This window comes from Saccopteryx bilineata, chromosome 8 (genome assembly GCF_036850765.1).
Source record: "Saccopteryx bilineata isolate mSacBil1 chromosome 8, mSacBil1_pri_phased_curated, whole genome shotgun sequence".
Taxonomy (NCBI): domain Eukaryota; kingdom Metazoa; phylum Chordata; class Mammalia; order Chiroptera; family Emballonuridae; genus Saccopteryx; species Saccopteryx bilineata.
This window is the reverse complement of record NC_089497.1, coordinates 38,455,186-38,472,834: the sequence shown is the minus strand read 5'-3', so window position 1 is coordinate 38,472,834 and position 17,649 is coordinate 38,455,186.

Sequence of the window (17,649 nt, the reverse complement as noted above, 5' to 3'; positions counted from 1 at the left end):
ATATAGGAACCTGATACTGGCATCTCCCAGTCTTTCTTCTCTATGCCTCCATAGAAAAGACTCTGGTCCTGAGCAAAGCTGCCTCTACAACTTGGGTGAACTGGGAGCCTTCATCTCAGCCAGAACATTAGTCCCTGGACAAGCCTGAAGGTGCATGGCCTTCCCCTGGCAAACAGAGGTTCTTCAGTTGGGTCCAGAGCCAGGCTTCCTCTGAGGTGAAAGAGAGTCAGCTGCAATTCTCTTGGACATTGGATTGAAGAGGTCTTGGGAATGCCACACGGAGGAGTATTAAAAAAGGTGTAAGCCCCTCCTTTCTTCTGACAAAAGCAGCACAATTTTTGCTTGGCAAACCTGCCCCCCACTTTTTATTTATTGATTTTAGAGAGAGAAAGGGAGAGAGAAACATTAAATTGCTATTCCACCCATTTACGCATTTATTGGTTCATTCCTATATGTGCTCTGACCAGGATTGAACCAACAACCTTGGCTTATCAGGAAGAAGCTCTTAAACAATTGAGTTAACCAGCCAGGTCCCCTTTTATATGAGGTGCCAAAAAGGTCCAGTATTTACTGATGATTCCAACCTTTTTAGAGCTTTAGCCATGTCCCAACAAACCAGGTCAGAACCCAGAGATAAACCACCCCTTTTTAATACAGACTCTATTTTAAGTTATTTACTGATTTGAGAGAGAGAAATAGGAACTTATTTTTCCACTTATTTATGCATTCATTGGTTGATTCTTGTATGTGCCCTAAACAGATTTCAGCTGCAACCTTGGGGTATCAGTCCCTGCTCTAACCAATGACGTATCAGTCCAGGGCCAAAATATCACTTCCTTTTTTCTTTAAATAATTTTTGAATTTTTAAATTACATTTCTTATCATTTGGTTATGTTTATTTTTTATTTTACTTTTAATTACAGTTTACATTCAATTAATTTTTTTCCTTTTTAATATTATTTAGAAAATTAAATTTAATGGAGTTACATTGATCAATAAGAGTACATAGGTTTCAGGTAAATATTTCTATAGAATTTGCACTGTTGATTCTGTTGCATGCCCATCACCCAAAGTCAAATCATTTTCTGTCACTGTATATTTGCCCTCTGTACTTCCCTCTCCTACCATAATGGCTGTACCAGTTTACATTCCTACCAGCAGTTAGATAGGCTATTATCAACAAGACAGGTAATAACAAGTATTGAAAAGACTGTGGAGAAAAAGATACCCTCATTCACTGCTGTTGGGAATGTAAACTGGTAAAATCATTATGGAAGAGAGTATGGTGGTTTTTCAAAAAATTAAGAATAAAATTACCATATGACCCAGCAATCCCTTTACTGGGTATCTACTCCCAAAACTCAAAAATATTGGTACATAAAGACACATGCACCCCCATGTTCATTGCAGTATAATATATAGTGGCAAGACATGGAAACAACCAAAGTATTCTTCAATAGAGGATTGGATAAAGAAGATGTGGTACATATATACAGTGGAATACTACTCAGCCATAAGAAATGATGACATAGTGCCATTTATGACAACATGGATAGACCTTGAGAACATTACACTGAGTGAAATAAGTAAGTCAGAAAAAAGCTAAAAAACATATGATGTTACATATAAGTGGGATATAAAACTGAGACTCATGGACATAGATAAAAATGAAATGGTTACAAGAGGAAGGGAGACGTGGAGGAAGGGTGGAGAGAAGGGAGTAAAGAGAGACAAATATACAGTGACAGAAAATGATTTGACTTTGCCTGATGGGTATACAATATAACCAACAGTTCAAATACTATAGAAACATTTACCTGAAACCTATGTACTTTTATTGATCAATGTACTCTGTTAAATTTAATTTTCTAATAAAATTTTAAATAAATAAAATTTATATTCCCCAAAAACTTACTACTAATAGCCTACCATTAACAGGAAGCTTTACCAATAATATAAACAGTCAATTAGTCAATTGACACATATTTTGTACATTGTAGGTATTATATATGGTATTCTTATACTAAAAGTACGCTAGATAAAAAGAAAATGTTATTTTAAAAATCATAAAGAGGAGAAAATATATTTACAGTATTTACTGAAAAAAATCATGCATTTAAGTGGACCTGTGCAATTCAAACCTATGTTGTTCAAGTGTTAACTGTAGTTGCATATCCTCTTTGCCTTAATTAACTTATCCTTATGGTGGTACTAGTGAATCCCCTCTTCTTGATAAGAATTATATAGAACTACTTGACAGGTGGTGGCACAGTGGATAAAGCATTGACCTGGGGACCCATGTTCAAAACCCCAAGGTCGCTGGCTTGAGCACAGGCTCACCAGATTGACCATGGGTCATCAGCTTGAATGTGGTCATCAACATGATCTTATGGTCACTGGCTTGAAGGCCAAGGTCACTGGCTTGAGCAAGGGGTCACTGGCTTGGCTAAAGTCCTCTGGTCAAGGCACATATGAGAAGCAATCAATGAACAACTAAAGTTCCACAACTATGAGTTGACGTGTCTCATCTCTCTCCCTTCTTTTCTCTCTCAAAAAAAATTTTCTTTAATTTAATTTAAAAAAATAATTGTATAGGACCAAGGAGATAAGCTTGGAAAAGGATATGACTTTGAAGATAGCAGCACTAAATCATTTACAAAATGCTGAAGTTAAAAAGAGTAGAAAAAAAAAACAAAATTCTAATTATACAAGAGGTCAGTATCTCTCTTGCAAACATGAATATTAAAGAACTCCCATAGGGATTAGCAAGTCCTGGACTGTTAAGCACTGTCTTGAAACACCAAGAGGCATTTTGCAGAGGGAACACCAAGTGGCAACTCTTAAAAAAGCACAAGAGATCATTTTTTTTTTTTAATGGGCAGTGTAATAAGTGATTTGATAAAGGTTTCTTGTGCCTTATTAATTTTGATGATAAAAGTCACATTTGATTATCCAGGTTAAGTGTCCACTGTGAAGAGTAGCTTAGGTAGAGAGAACTGTCTTTTCTTGCTACTTATCACTTTAACTTACTTAGAATCTCATCCATATTTAAGGATCTATCCCCAGGGTACAAATTAACTGCTTTACAAAGGCATCCCTAAAATACTTTTAATACTCAAAAGAAGCTCCCAAAAATCAATTTTATAATTTTAAATAAATTTTAATCCATTTTCTAAACATTTGACTTTGCATTTCTATCAAGAGGCTTCTGCACGGTTTCCCCCAAATAATTCCAGCAATGGACCTACCTTAGACAGCAGGGAAAACAGAAATAACTAGAGCTCCCCTCCCCAATCCAATATTTGAGGCTAACTTAAGTAAATGATTATTGGCACAACAAAACAGTTTAGTGTTTTATGCTCAACCACTAAAACAACACAATAATAATAATAACTACAATTCATTGAACAGTTTGTTTATACCAGGCACAAAATTAAGTAAAATGCAAGAATAATTAAGAGCTGTATTACATAGGCATTATTATTCCAATGTTCAGATGAATATATTGAGACTCAAGAGAATTTAAAACATATGGCAAAGTCAAGTCATTAAAACTAGCAGAGATGAGATTTATAATACAGTCAAATCCTGACTCTAAAGTTTGTATATTTCTATACTCTTCTCAAATTTTTACATTACACATTTATACAATTTTCTTATTTGGAAGGGAAACATTTTTATTTTCAGGTTTTCTTACCTTTAAAATGATATTGGTACTATCTTCTTTGATTGAATTACATTATTGTTGTAGGATAAAATTAAAGTAGATATGTCAACCTGCTTTGAAAATTAAGTTTCTTGAAGGTCCTATGAAGCTCAATTCAATTTCCCTCAAGAAACTGATAATACTAGTCACCCCCAGGAGGGAACCAGCCTGATGTTAAAAAAGGGCAGGAGAGAGAATTTTCATTACATGCTTTTTTTACTCTTTTGAACCATGTAACTACATGAACTAATCAAATAAATAAAATTTAATTTAAAATAATCTTAAATGATCCATGTTGTGGCATAGTTCAAAAAATCAATATAAATTCATATTTAGATTAATATAGATATAGATGGTAACATATAGAAATATTTATAGCTATGTATATATATATGCATGATACTACACACAATTTTTTTGAGAGGGGGGGATTGAGAAGCATCAACTCATAGTTACTTTCACTTTTTAGTTGCACATTGATTGCTTCTCATATGTGCCTTGACTGGGGTGAGCCAGTGTCCTCTTGGTCAAGGCAGTGACAATGGGCTTTTTATGCCAGTGACCTTTGGGCCCAAGCTGGTAAGTATTGGAATCACGTGAACAATTCCTCCGCTCAAGCTAGTGACCCCATTCTGATGAGCCTGTACTCGGAGCCAACCACATCAGGGCCTTGAACTGGTGCTCTCGGCATTCCAGATCAACACATTATCCACTGTGCCACCACTGCTCAAGCTACACACATATATTTTTTTGCTCTCTTAACTCAAAGGGAAGACCTAAAAAAAGTAAAGATACTCCTATGGTGACAAGTACACCTAGTGCCCAAATATATTCCAGGTATATATTTGTTTCTAATACTAGTTTCTGACAAAAGGAACCAAGGCTACTTGTTGAAATGGCTGTCTCTAAGACCAAAACAAGGTATGTAGAATAAGAGCCTGAAGCATTTTGTAGCATCAGAAAGAAAGAAGTACTCAAAAAACAAAAAGCCACATTGATCGAGGTATATCAAATGACACACGTGCCGCTGAAAGAACTCCCAATGGCCAAATCTGGAACAATTTCAGCAAGAAAATAAAGAAGTATTGGAATATAACCAAGATATCAAATAAATATCTGAGTCCATACTAACATCAATGCTATACAAATTAAGAAAGAAAGAGAGACAAATCTCTAGAGCAGAAGAATTCCAAATAATTGATGTAGCTACTCGGCTCTCAAAAAGAGAAATTATACCTCCCTATTGCTTAGGTGAGGAGTGCAAATAGTGGCTCCACACCAAAGAAGATAGTATAGAAAGAGGGAATAAAAAGTAACTTTATAGTGAAAAATCCTGACAAACTCTAACTCAGCCAAGGTCAACATCAATAGTCATAAACCATGTTGATAGTGTATATATCTTTGATATGATGAGATGAAAATGGCACCTTAACTCTGTGGTCTTTCTGTCAATAATTCATAACCATACATAAAAAATATTGATCAAAATAAATGGTAAATATAAAACACATTTTTACTTTTTTTTAAATTGAGAATAGGGGAGGCGGAGAGACAGACCACCACATGTGCCAACTGGGATCCACCCAGCAAGCCCCCTACGGGGTGATGCTCTGTCCATCTCCAGTGTTGCTTCATTGCTCAGCAACCGAGCTATCTTTAGCACCTGAAGCTGAGGCCAGGGAGCCATCCTCATTGCTCCAGGCCAACTCACTGGGGCCAATCTAGCCATGGATACTGGAGGGGAGTGGAGAGAAAGAGCATTTTTCATCTTCTCAAAGTTTCCATTAACTATGTTTTTCTGGGAGTGAAAGATAATTTCAAACTTACAAAAAAGATGCAGGCAAAGATAGAGAGAGATAAAGAGGGGAGAAGTGGAGAAACAGATGTTCATTTCCCCTGTGTGCCCTGATAGGGAATCAAACCCTGGGACAACCACACGCTGGGCAGATGTTCTACTACTGAGCTAACCGACCAGGACCTACATTATTTTTTAAATACTGTAAAAGGTGCCTGGCCTGTGCTGGCACAGTGGATTAGCAACGACCTGGAACACTGAGGTCACTGATTCAAAACCTTGTGCTTTCCTGGTCAAAACATATATAACAAGAAGCAGCTATGTGTTGAAATTTCTTACTCCCCACCCCTTCTCTTCTCTTTCTGTAAGGTCAATAAATAAAATCTTTTTTTTAAATGATGTAAAAGATGATTGACAATTTAAAGCAAAAATGATAAGACAAATTGGAGGATTTATGTCATATTTAAAAGTAAAATATATGGAAGCAATAGCAAAAATAACAAAAAATATACTGTTTTATAGCATATGCTAAGTATATATTTTATGTGAAGTAGTATAATATTATTTGAAGTTCACACTGTGTCAAGTTAAGACATAAACTATAAACCATTAAAACAAAACACTAAAAAAACTATAGTCAATATATCGATCAAAATATAAACAAGATTTCTGTAGGCCTAACCTACTTATTCATACATTCAACACATATGTATTGGATAGCTACCCTGTGCGAAGCAATGTACCAGTTTCTAGGAGCATACACTTGAACAAAATGGGCAAGATCTGGAGCTTGTTTGAGTTAGGAAGTCCAGGATAACCAGCTGGACTGAGATCCTTGATAAAACCAAACACAAGGAAAAGAGAAGGAGCAGTAACAATCATTCTACTTCAGTCTCTAGTTAATATCATTATTGCTTAAAACCTTTAAATACATCCAGTCCTGTTCTGAAAAATACTTGTGCAATATTTCATCTGGAAGAGATATATCATAATATAATTCCATATCACTTAAATTACAATAACTAATAGTCTCACTTACAAAAAGAAATAGCATCATTAACAAAATATTCCTTGTGTGGACTAAAATCTGTGTTCCCCCAAATTCACACATTAAAACTGTAATGCCAATATAATGGCATTTGGAGGTAAAGCCTTTGGGAGGTGATTAGAGTTAGATTACATCATGATGGAGGGACCCTCATAAGATTATTGGCTTTGTAAGTTGAGGAAGAGGGAGAGGAAAGTCCATATGAGCACAGGGCAAAATAGCAGCCATCTACAAATCAGGAAGAGAGTTCTCACCATTCCCCAGCATGCTGGCACCCTGGTCTTGGAATTCCAGCACCTACAACTGTGAAAAAATAAATACCTGCTATGTGAACAACCGTGTCAGTGCTGTTTTGTTATGGCAGCCTGAGCTGACTAACACATATTTTCCCCTTCTTTCCCTTTCTACTTTGGGATCCAATCTAGGATCAAGAGTTATATTTAGCCTGACCAGGCGGTGGCGCAGTGGATAGAGCGTTGGACTGGGATGCGGAAGACCCAGGGTCTCACCCCGAGGTCACCAGCTTGAACCCAAGGTCGCTGGCTCCAGCAAGGGGTTACCTGGTCTGCTGAAGGCCCGCGGTCAAGGCACATGTGAGAAAGCAATCAATGAACAACTAAGGTGTTGCAACGTGCAATGAAAAACTAATGATTGATGCTTCTCATCTCTCTCTGTTCCTGTCTGTCTGTCCCTGTCTATCCCTCTCTCTGACTCACTTTCTGTCTGTAAAAAAAAATAAAATAAATTTAAAAAAAAATTATATAAAAAAAAGAGTTGTATTTAATTATCATGTCTCTTGGAATAATCCCCCTATATCACCATTTTGAGCAAATAAATGAACTAGAAAGGAAATTGCTACAAGGGAAGTTTTACCAAAAAAAGAAGTTTTTTTCTTTCAATTACAAAATAATAACAGAAACAATAATAAAGGCTAACTTCTGTTAAAAAGCACTTATTAGGTGCCAGCCAGTATGTTAAGGGTTTTAGAGAGTTTATACAATTTAATCCTTCCAATAATACATGAAATGGGTTCTACTATTTTATTCCCCTCATTTGCTAATGGCTTAGAGAAGTTAATTTATCTTCTCAAAGTCATAAGAGTATTTAAGTGGTAGAGCTAGGGAGAATTCTCTAGAACAGTGTCTCATAAATGTACATACAAGTCACTGAAAGATCTTGTTAACATGCAGCTAATGGCTCAGTATGTCTGGAGAAAGACTAAGATTCTGCATTTCTAATAAGCTCCTAGGTGATGCCGATGCTGTTTTCCACTAGAGACTTTAAATAACAGTCTTCTAGAAATATATAACAGCTAAGTGTGCCTGGCATATAGTGCTCACCAGATATTTCCTGAATTATTTAACAAAGGGAGAGGAGAGACAAAGAAAGAAAAAGATATATTAAAAATCTGTTGTTGACCACATTCTTAATCAGTCTTAATTATTGTGCCTTTCCTCCAAAGGTTGTCATGAAGTCAAATATTTCATGGGACATCTGGAAGATTTTCAGGCACAAAATGATGCACAATGACAGAGATCACAATGCTAGAAAGCTGAAAGCCACCCATCAGCATGTAGGGAACACTCTACCTATGGGTGCATCTACTTAGTTGTAGCATCATTTCAGCAAGACTATTTCTTCCCCCATTCTTCTTTCCACTGACCAGGCTGGTGAGAAAGTTATTAGTTAATAAAATATCTCATCCACTAAATGTCATATGAAGCTATAGGGAATGCAAAAGATCTTGTTAGGGGGCCCTGGCCGGTTGGCTCAGCGGTAGAGCGTCGGCCTAGCGTGCGGAGGACCCAGGTTCGATTCCCGGCCAGGGCACACAGGAGAAGCGCCCATTTGCCTCTCCACCCCTCCGCCACGCCTTCCTCTCTGTCTCTCTTCCCCTCCCGCAGCCAAGGCTCCATTGGAGCAAAGATGGCCCGGGCGCTGGGGATGGCTCTGTGGCCTCTGCCTCAGGCGCTAGAGTGGCTCTGGTCGCAACATGGCGACACCCAGGATGGGCAGAGCAGCCCCCCATGGTGGGCGTGCCGGGTGGATCCCGGTCCAGCGCATGCGGGAGCCTGTCTGACTGTCTCTCCCTGTTTCCAGCTTCAGAAAAATGCAAAAAAAAAAAAAAAAGGATCTTGTTAGGAAGAGAAGATTCACTGGGGACAAAGTTGAAGGCCAATGCTGGCTGGCATTTCTACTTAGGGTATATGGGTAGAAAACCTTTACACCAAAGTCACTGATATACAACTGCACATAAGTGTAAAGAGTATAAATTAAGTAAAACTACAGGTTAGTGTATAACAACTTCCAGCAAGAGATCCATTTTGAGACTCTTATATACTCCTGGTAATCGTTATAGCCTTTTAGGAAACCCTTATGTACTATTGGTGGGAATATAAACTGGTACAGCCACTGTGGACAATAGCATTAAGGTTTCTCAAAAAATTTAAAATAGAATTATTATATGACCCAACAATTCCTCTTTGTGATGTTTATCTTAAAAATATGGAAACACTAATATGAAGATATATGGTTCCTATGTTTATTGGAGCGTTATTCACAAAATCCAAGATATAGAAGCAACCTAAGTGCCCAGCGAGAGTTGGCTAAAGAAGCTGTGGTACATATATACAATGAAATACTACTCCCCCATAAAGATTTTTAAAAAAAATGAAATCTTACCATTTGCAACAACATGGATAGACCTGGAGGGTATTACGCTAAGTGAAATAAGTCTGACCAAGAAAATATATGATTTTGGGGAAAAGGGGTAAAAAAGGTGAAGGAATTGAAAAGTACAAGTTGTTATTACCAAGCAGTCATGAGATAGTGACTATAGTCAATAATATTGTAGTAACAAAAAAGATTGTAAAATCTATGTATATTATCCAGTAGGTACTAGACTTATTTAGAGAATCATTGCATAAATTATATAAATGTCTAACCACTGTGATGTACAACTAAAACTAATATATTGAATATCAACAGTAATTTTAAATTTTTTACATTTTTTCTAGATAAAGTTATAGCCTTATAAAAAAAAACTACTTGAGGTATAACTGACATGCATAAATTATACATCACATATTTAAAGTGCACAATTTTATAAGTTTTAACAAATGTGCACATCCATGAAATCATCATCACAATCAAGATAATGAAAAAATCCATCACTCACCCACCAAAAATTTTCTTATGACCATTTGTAATCCCGCCTACTCTCATTTCAAGTCAACCAACCACTAATCTACTTTTTCTTTTTTTACAAAATTCATCTCATTTGCTTTTTTTTTTATTTTAATGGGGTGACATTGATAAATCAAGGTACATATGATCAGAGAAAACATTTTTAGGTTATTTTGACATTTGGTTATGCTGCATTCCCATCACCCAAAGTTCAATTGTCTTCCGTCACCTTCTAACTGGTTTCCTTTGTGCCCCTCCCCTCCCTCAACCCCTTCCCTCTCCTCCTCCCCCACCTCGTAACCCCCACACTCTTGTCCATGTCTCTGAGTCTCATTTTCATGTCCCGCCTATGTATGGAATCATATAGGTCTTAGTTTTTTCTGATTTACTTCTTTCGCTCAGTATAATGTTTTCAAGGTCCATCCATGTTGTTTTTTTTTTGTTTGTTTTTTATTTATTTATTTATTTATTTTTTTAATTTTATTTTATAATTTTATTTTTTTAATGGGGTGACATCAATAAATCAGGATACATATATTCAAAGATAACAAGTCCAGGTTATCTTGTCGTTCAATTATGTTGCATACCCACCACCCAAAGTCAGATTGTCCTCTGTCACCTTCTATCTTGTTTTCTTTGTGCCCCTCCCACCCCCTATCCCTCTCCCATTCCCACCTCCCCCCCGTAACCACCACACTCTTATCAATGTCTCTTAGTTTCACTATTATGTCCCACCTACGTATGGAATAATACAGTTCCTGTTTTTTTCTGATTTACTTATTTCGCTTCGTATCATGTTATCAAGATCCCACCATTTTGCTGTAAATGTTCCGATGTCATCATTTCTTATGGCTGAGTAGTATTCCATAGTGTATATGTGCCACATCTTCTTTATCCAGTCATCTATTGATGGGCTTTTTGGTTGTTTCCATGTCCTGGCCACTGTGAACAATGCTGCAATAAACATGGGGCTGCATGTGTCTTTACGTATCAATGTTTCTGAGTTTTGGGGATATATACCCAGTAGAGGGATTGCTGGGTCATAAGGTAGTTCTATTTTCAGTTTTTTGAGGAACCACCATACTTTCTTCCATAATGGTTGTACTACTTTACATTCCCACCAACAGTGTATGAGGGTTCCTTTTTCTCCACAGCCTCTCCAACATTTGCTATTACCTGACTTGCTAATAACAGCTAATCGAACAGGTGTGAGGTGGTATCTCATTGCCGTTTTGATTTGCATTTCTCTAATAGCTAAAGAAGATGAGCATCTTTTCATATATCTGTTGGCCATTTGTATTTCTTCCTGGGAGAAGTGTCTATTCATATCCTCTTCCCATTTTTTTATTGGATTGTTTGTTTGTTTGTTGTTGAGTTTTATGAGTTCTTTGTATATTTTGGATATTAGGCCCTTATCTGAGCTGTTGTTTGAAAATATCATTTCCCATTTAGTTGGCTTTCTGTTTATTTTGTTATCAGTTTCCCTTGCTGAGCAAAAACTTCTTAGTCTGATGTAGTCCCATTCATTAATTTTTGCCTTCACTTCTCTTGCCATTGGAGTCAAATTCATAAAATGCTCTTTAAAACCCAGGTCCATGAGTTGAGTACCTATGTCTTCTTCTATGTACTTAATTGTTTCAGGTCTTATGTTTAGATCTTTGATCCATTTTGAGTTAATTTTTGTACAGGGGGAGAGACTGTAGTCCAGTTTCATTCTTTTGCATGTGGCTTTCCAGTTTTCCCAGCACCATTTATTGAAGAGGCTTTCTTTTCTCCATTGTGTGTTGTTGGCCCCTTTATCAAAAATTATTTGACTATATATATGTGGTTTTATTTCTGGACTTTCTATTCTGTTCCATTGGTCTGAGTGTCTATTTTTCTGCCAATACCATGCTGTTTTGATTGTCGTGGCCCTATAATAGAGTTTGAAGTCAGGTATTGTTATGCCCCCAGCTTCATTCTTTTTCTTTAGGATTGCTTTGGCTATTCGGGGTTTTTTATAGTTCCATATAAATCTGATGATTTTTTGCTCTATTTCTTTAAAAAATGTCATTGGAATTTTGATGGGAATTGCATTAAATTTGTATATTGCTTTGGGTAATATAGCCATCTTGATTATATTTATTCTTCCTAGCCAAGAACAAGGTATATTCTTCCATCTCATTATATCTTTTTCGATTTCCCTTAACAATGGTTTATAGTTTTCATTATATAAGTCCTTTACATTCTTTGTTATGTTTATTCCTAAGTATTTTATTTTTTTTGTTGCAATCGTGAAGGGGATTATTCTTTTGAGTTCCTTCTCAGTTGTTTCATTGTTGGCATATAGAAAGGCTATTGACTTCTGTATGTTAATTTTGTATCCTGCGACCTTACTGTATTGGCTTATTGTTTCTAGTAGTCATTTTGTGGATTCTTTGGGGTTTTCGATGTATAGGATCATATCATCTGCAAAAAGTGATACCTTTACTTCTTCTTTTCCGATATGGATGCCTTTTATTTCTTTGTCTTGTCTGATTGCTCTGGCTAGAACCTCTAGTACCACATTAAATAAGAGTGGAGAGAGTGGACAACCCTGTCTTGTTCCTGATTTAAGGGGGAAAGCCTTCAGTTTAGTGCCATTTAATATGATGTTAGCCGATGGTTTATCATATATGGCCTTTATCATGTTGAGATATTTTCCTTCTACACCCATTTTGTTGAGAGTCTTAAACATAAAATTGTGTTGTATTTTATCGAAAGCCTTTTCTGCGTCTATTGATAAGATCATGTGGTTTTTGTTCTTTGTTTTGTTGATATGGTGTATTACATTAACCGTTTTATGTATGTTGAACCATCCTTGAGATTCTGGGATGAATCCTACTTGATCATGATGTATTATTTTTTTAATATGTTGTTGTATTCGATTTGCTAGTATTTTGTTTAGTATTTTAGCATCTGTATTCATTAGAGATATTGGTCTGTAGTTTTCTTTTTTTGTGCCATCCTTGCCTGGTTTTGGTATGAGGGTTATGTTGGCCTCATAAAATGTGTTTGGAAGTATTGCTTCTTCTTCAATTTTTTGGAAGACTTTGAGTAGAATAGGAACCAAGTCTTCTTTGAATGTTTGATAAAATTCGCTGGTATAGCCGTCAGGGCCTGGACTTTTATTTTTGGGGAGGTTTTTAATGGTTTTTTCTATTTCTTCTCTACTGATAGGTCTGTTTAGGCTTTCTGCTTCTTCTTGACTCAGTCTAGGAAGGTTGTATTTTTCTAGAAATTTATCCATTTCTTCTAGGTTGTTGAATTTAGTGGCATAAAGTTTTTCATAGTATTCTACAATAATTCTTTGTATATCTACGGTGTCCGTGGTGATTTCTCCTCTTTCATTTTGGATTTTGTTTATATGAGTTCTTTCTCTTTTTTCCTTGGTAAGTCTTGCCAAGGGTTTGTCAATTTTGTTGATCTTTTCAAAGAACCAGCTCCTTGTTCTATTAATTTTTTCTATAGTTTTTCTGTTCTCTAATTCATTTATTTCTGCTCTGATTTTTATTATCTCCTTTCTTCGGCTGGTTTTGGGTTGTCTTTGTTCTTCTTTTTCTAGTTCCTTAAGGTGGGAAGTTAAGTGGTTCACTTGGGCTCTCTCTTGTTTGTTCATATATGCCTGAAGCGATATGAACTTCCCTCTTATCACTGCTTTTGCTGCATCCCATAGATTCTGATATGTCGTATTGTCATTTTCATTAGTCTGTATATATCTTTTGATCTCTGCACTTATTTCTTCTTTGACCCATTCATTTTTTAAAAGTATGTTGTTTAGTTTCCACATTTTTGTGGGATTTTTTTCCTCTTTTTTGCAGTTGAATTCTAGTTTCAAGACTTTATGATCAGAAAATATGCTTGGTACAACTTCAATTTTTCTGAATTTGCTGATATTGTTTTTGTGGCCCAACATATGGTCAATTCTTGAGAATGATCCATGTACACTGGAGAAAAATGTATACTCAGTCACTTTGGGATGAAATGTCCTGTAGATGTCTATCATATCCAGGTGCTCTAGTGTTTTGTTTAAGGCCACTATGTCTTTGTTGATTCTCTGTTTGGATGACCGATCTAGAGCCGTCAGCGGTGTATTGAGGTCTCCAAGTATGATTGTATTTTTGTCAGTTTTTGTTTTAAGATCAATAAGTAGCTGTCTTATATATTTTGGTGCTCCTTGGTTTGGTGCATATATATTAAGAATTGTTATGTCTTCTTGATTCAGTGTCCCCTTAGCCATTATGAAATGGCCATTTTTGTCTCTAAGTACTTTTCCTGTCTTGTAGTCAGCATTATCCGATATGAGTATTGCTACACCTGCTTTTTTTTGGATGTTATTTGCTTGGAGTATTGTTTTCCAGCCTTTCACTTTGAATTTGTTTTTATCCTTGTTACTTAGATGAGTTTCCTGTAGGCAGCATATAGTTGGATTTTCTTTTTTAATCCATTCTGCTACTCTGTGCCTTTTTATTGGTGAGTTTAATCCATTTACATTTAGTGTAATTATTGATACTTGTGAGTTCCCTATTGCCATTTTATATCTTGCTTTCTGTTAGTTTTGTGTCTTGTTTGATCCTTCTCTTTCGTTTTTCTATCTTTTGTTTTTATTTGGTTGTATTCCATACATCTTTCCTCTGTTGCTATCTTTTTTATCTCATGTGATTCTGTGGTGGTTTTTTCAATGGTGGTTACCTTTGAGTAATGAAAAGGGTCCCTACCCTGTTCATTGTAGCGAACTATTTTGTGAGTACTTTTGCACTCCATCGTCCTTTGCTACTGTTAATCTCCGTCTTCTCCCCCTCTTTCTTTTTGTTGTTGTCACAGTTTAAATTTGGTTTTATTGTGTTCTTCTTGGAGCTTTTACTTGTGGCTCTGTTTTTTTTTGTTCTTTGTATCTGATTGGAGAACCCCCTTTAGTGATTCCTGGAGTGGTGGTTTTCTGATGATAAATTCCCTCATCTTTTCTGTATCTGTGAATGTTTTTATTTCTCCTTCGTATTTGAAGGATAGCTTTGATGGGTATAGTATTCGTGGCTGAAAGTTCCTCTCTTTCAGGACTTTAAATATTGGGGTCCACTCTCTTCTAGCTTGTAGAGTTTCTGCTGAGAAATCTGATGATAATCTAATGGGCCTTCCTTTATATGTTGTATTCTTCTTTTCCCTGGCTGCCTTGAGAATTTTTTCTTTGCTGTTGGTTTGTGTCAATTTCATTATGATATGCCTTGGAGTAGGTTTGTTGGGGTTAAGAAAACTTGGAGTTCTGTTTGCTTCTTGAACTTGAGGCTTTAGTTCTTTCCACAGGCTTGGGAAGTTCTCATCAATTATTTGTTTAAGTATGTTCTCCATTCCATTTTCTCTCTCTTCTCCCTCTGATATACCTATTATTCTTATGTTATTCTTTTTGATGGAGTCAGATAATTCTTGTAGGGCTATCTCATTTTTTTTAATTTTTGAGTCTCTTTCTTCTTCTCTCTGTTGTGCCTCAAGTTGCTTGTCTTCTATTTCACTAATCCTCTCTTCTATCTGACCTGTTCTATTAGCTAAGCTTGTTACTTCGTTTTTCAGCTCGTGAATTGAGTTTTTCATCTCTGTTTGATTTGTTTTTATAGTTTCAATTTCCTTGGACATATATTCTTTGTGCTCATGGAGTTGTTTTCTGATCTCCCTATATTGCCTTTCTGTGTTTTCTTGTATATCTCGGAGGATTTTTAGGATTTCTATCTTGAATTCTCTGTCATTTAGCTCCAAGGTTTCCAATATATTAAATTTTTTCTCCATAGATTTTTCCTCATCTAGCTGTGTTACCTCTCTTTCTTTTGTATCCATGATATTCGATTTTCTCTTCCTTAATGGCATCTGAGGGTGGTTTTGTTGATAGTATTAATGAGATTTAATAAAGAATAAAAAGTTAAAAAAAATAAAAAAATAACAAATCAAAAAGAGTTGTTTTTTTAAAAAAAATTAATAATGAAATAAAGAAAAATAAAATAAAATAAAATTTTTTTTTTTATTTTTAAAAAGGAAATTATTCCCCCCCTCTTTTTTTCCCCTCCTCTCCTCTCCCCTCTTTCTTGAGAAAATCTTGTGGTGGACTGTGAGTTATAACAAACAATGCCTGTGATGGAGGGCCTGAATTGGGGAAAAGTAATAAAGGGGCAAAAAAGAGAGAAAGAAAAAAAAAAAAAGAAAAAAGAAAAAAAAAGAGCGTATGGACCCACAAAAAGCAAATAAGGAAAAAATTTGGGTCAAGAATAAAATGATTTGCTTTTAGGTGTTGGTTTTCTAAGAGTTATGATGAGAGGAATAAGAGGAAAATGGAAAAATGGGGGGACAAATTAAAAACTTACTATTGTATTTAGTGGAACAAGAACTAGATAATATGGAGAGCCAGGGATGGGAGCACTGCTAGTGCGTTAAAAAGGTGAAGTAAAAACCCCCCAAAATGCCACAAACATAGGTTTGAGTCCCAGATAAGATAATTTGTTTGTTATTGAGGTTTGAATGAGAGGAGATGTAAAGGAGAAAGGAAGAAACTAATATAGAGGGAGAAAAGAAAGAGAGAGAGAGAAAAAAAGAGGGAACCACTAAAAGAAGAAAAAAGAAAGGAGAGAGAGAGAGAGAGTTAAGGGTTTTGGAGTGCAACCCTCATAGAGAGAAAGGAAGAGAAGAGAAATGATAATGGGAGATGTAACACTTATGGGTAGTGTAGTTCAGGGAGAGGAGAGAGTAAGACCGGTAGAGAGTTAATCGGCCAAATTGGAGGAGGAAAAAAAAAGTATCAAGAATGAAGATAAGAGAAACAAACGAACAAATATAATAAAATGGGATAGGTTATAAAGTCTGCAGATTATTCTTGATTTTGAGAGGTTATCTTCTTGCTTTTTCTTTTCTCTCCCTCTTCCTGGTCGGTGACTCTGTACCCCGGGTTCTGCCCCTTTGGCACGCTCAGGTAGAGGTGTGCAGTTGATAAGTCTCTATGGCAATGTCATGTATTGTGCTTTATTCTCGTTGGGAGTCGAGGCTCATTAGCATTTATAGGCTCCGACAGTGAGAGAGTCCGTGTTCCTGGAGCCTTTCTCCTAGTCTTTCCTTCCTCAATTAGTAGCCTGATAGTCCAGGTATGGGGTTGCTGCTGCCTCTGCCTGGATAGTAAGAGGCTCAAATTGCTGGCAACTCCCCACTCTATTTCCACTCAGCACAGGGCTCTGGGTAAGGCTCAGTCAGTCAGAGCTGCTAGCATAATCAGGCGGGCTTTCCGCCCACTCGAAGACCTCTGGCTCTGCCACTCTATCCGGTAACACAAGCAGGCGCCCACTTCCGGGGCGCTTGGAGGAAACTCTCACTCACTGTCTGCAACCAGGATATCCGGCCAGCAGTCTCACGCTCTGAGTGAAACTCCCAACCGCAGGGAAAAGTTGCAGCGTTGGAATTGAGTCTCGCTCCGTCCCCGTGTGCGGCTTTTGCAAGGCGCTGGAGCGGCCCGAGACTCCGCCCTGGCCCACACAAAGGCCCCTGACTCTGCCCCTCTGCGCGACAACACGGGCGCGCACTGCCGAGGCACTCGGAGGAATCGCCCACTCCTTATCTGCGCGCGCAAACCAGGATATGAGGCCGGCTGCGGTTCCCTCTGAGTGAAACAGCCTCCAGCACGGAAAATCTCCACCGTTGGGATTAGTTCTCACTCCCTCCCGTGCGTGGCTTTCCCAGGGCGCTGGGGCTGCCCAGAGACTCTGCCCTCAGCCCACAGAAAGGCCTCTCACCTTGCCTCTCCGTGGGGCAACACGGGCACCCACTTCCGCGGCTTAGGAAGAAATCTCTCTTCCACTAACTGCGCACCGACCAGGAGACCGGGTAAAATGGCCGCTCCGCTTGTCTTTCTTTGTTTGGGTTTGGCGC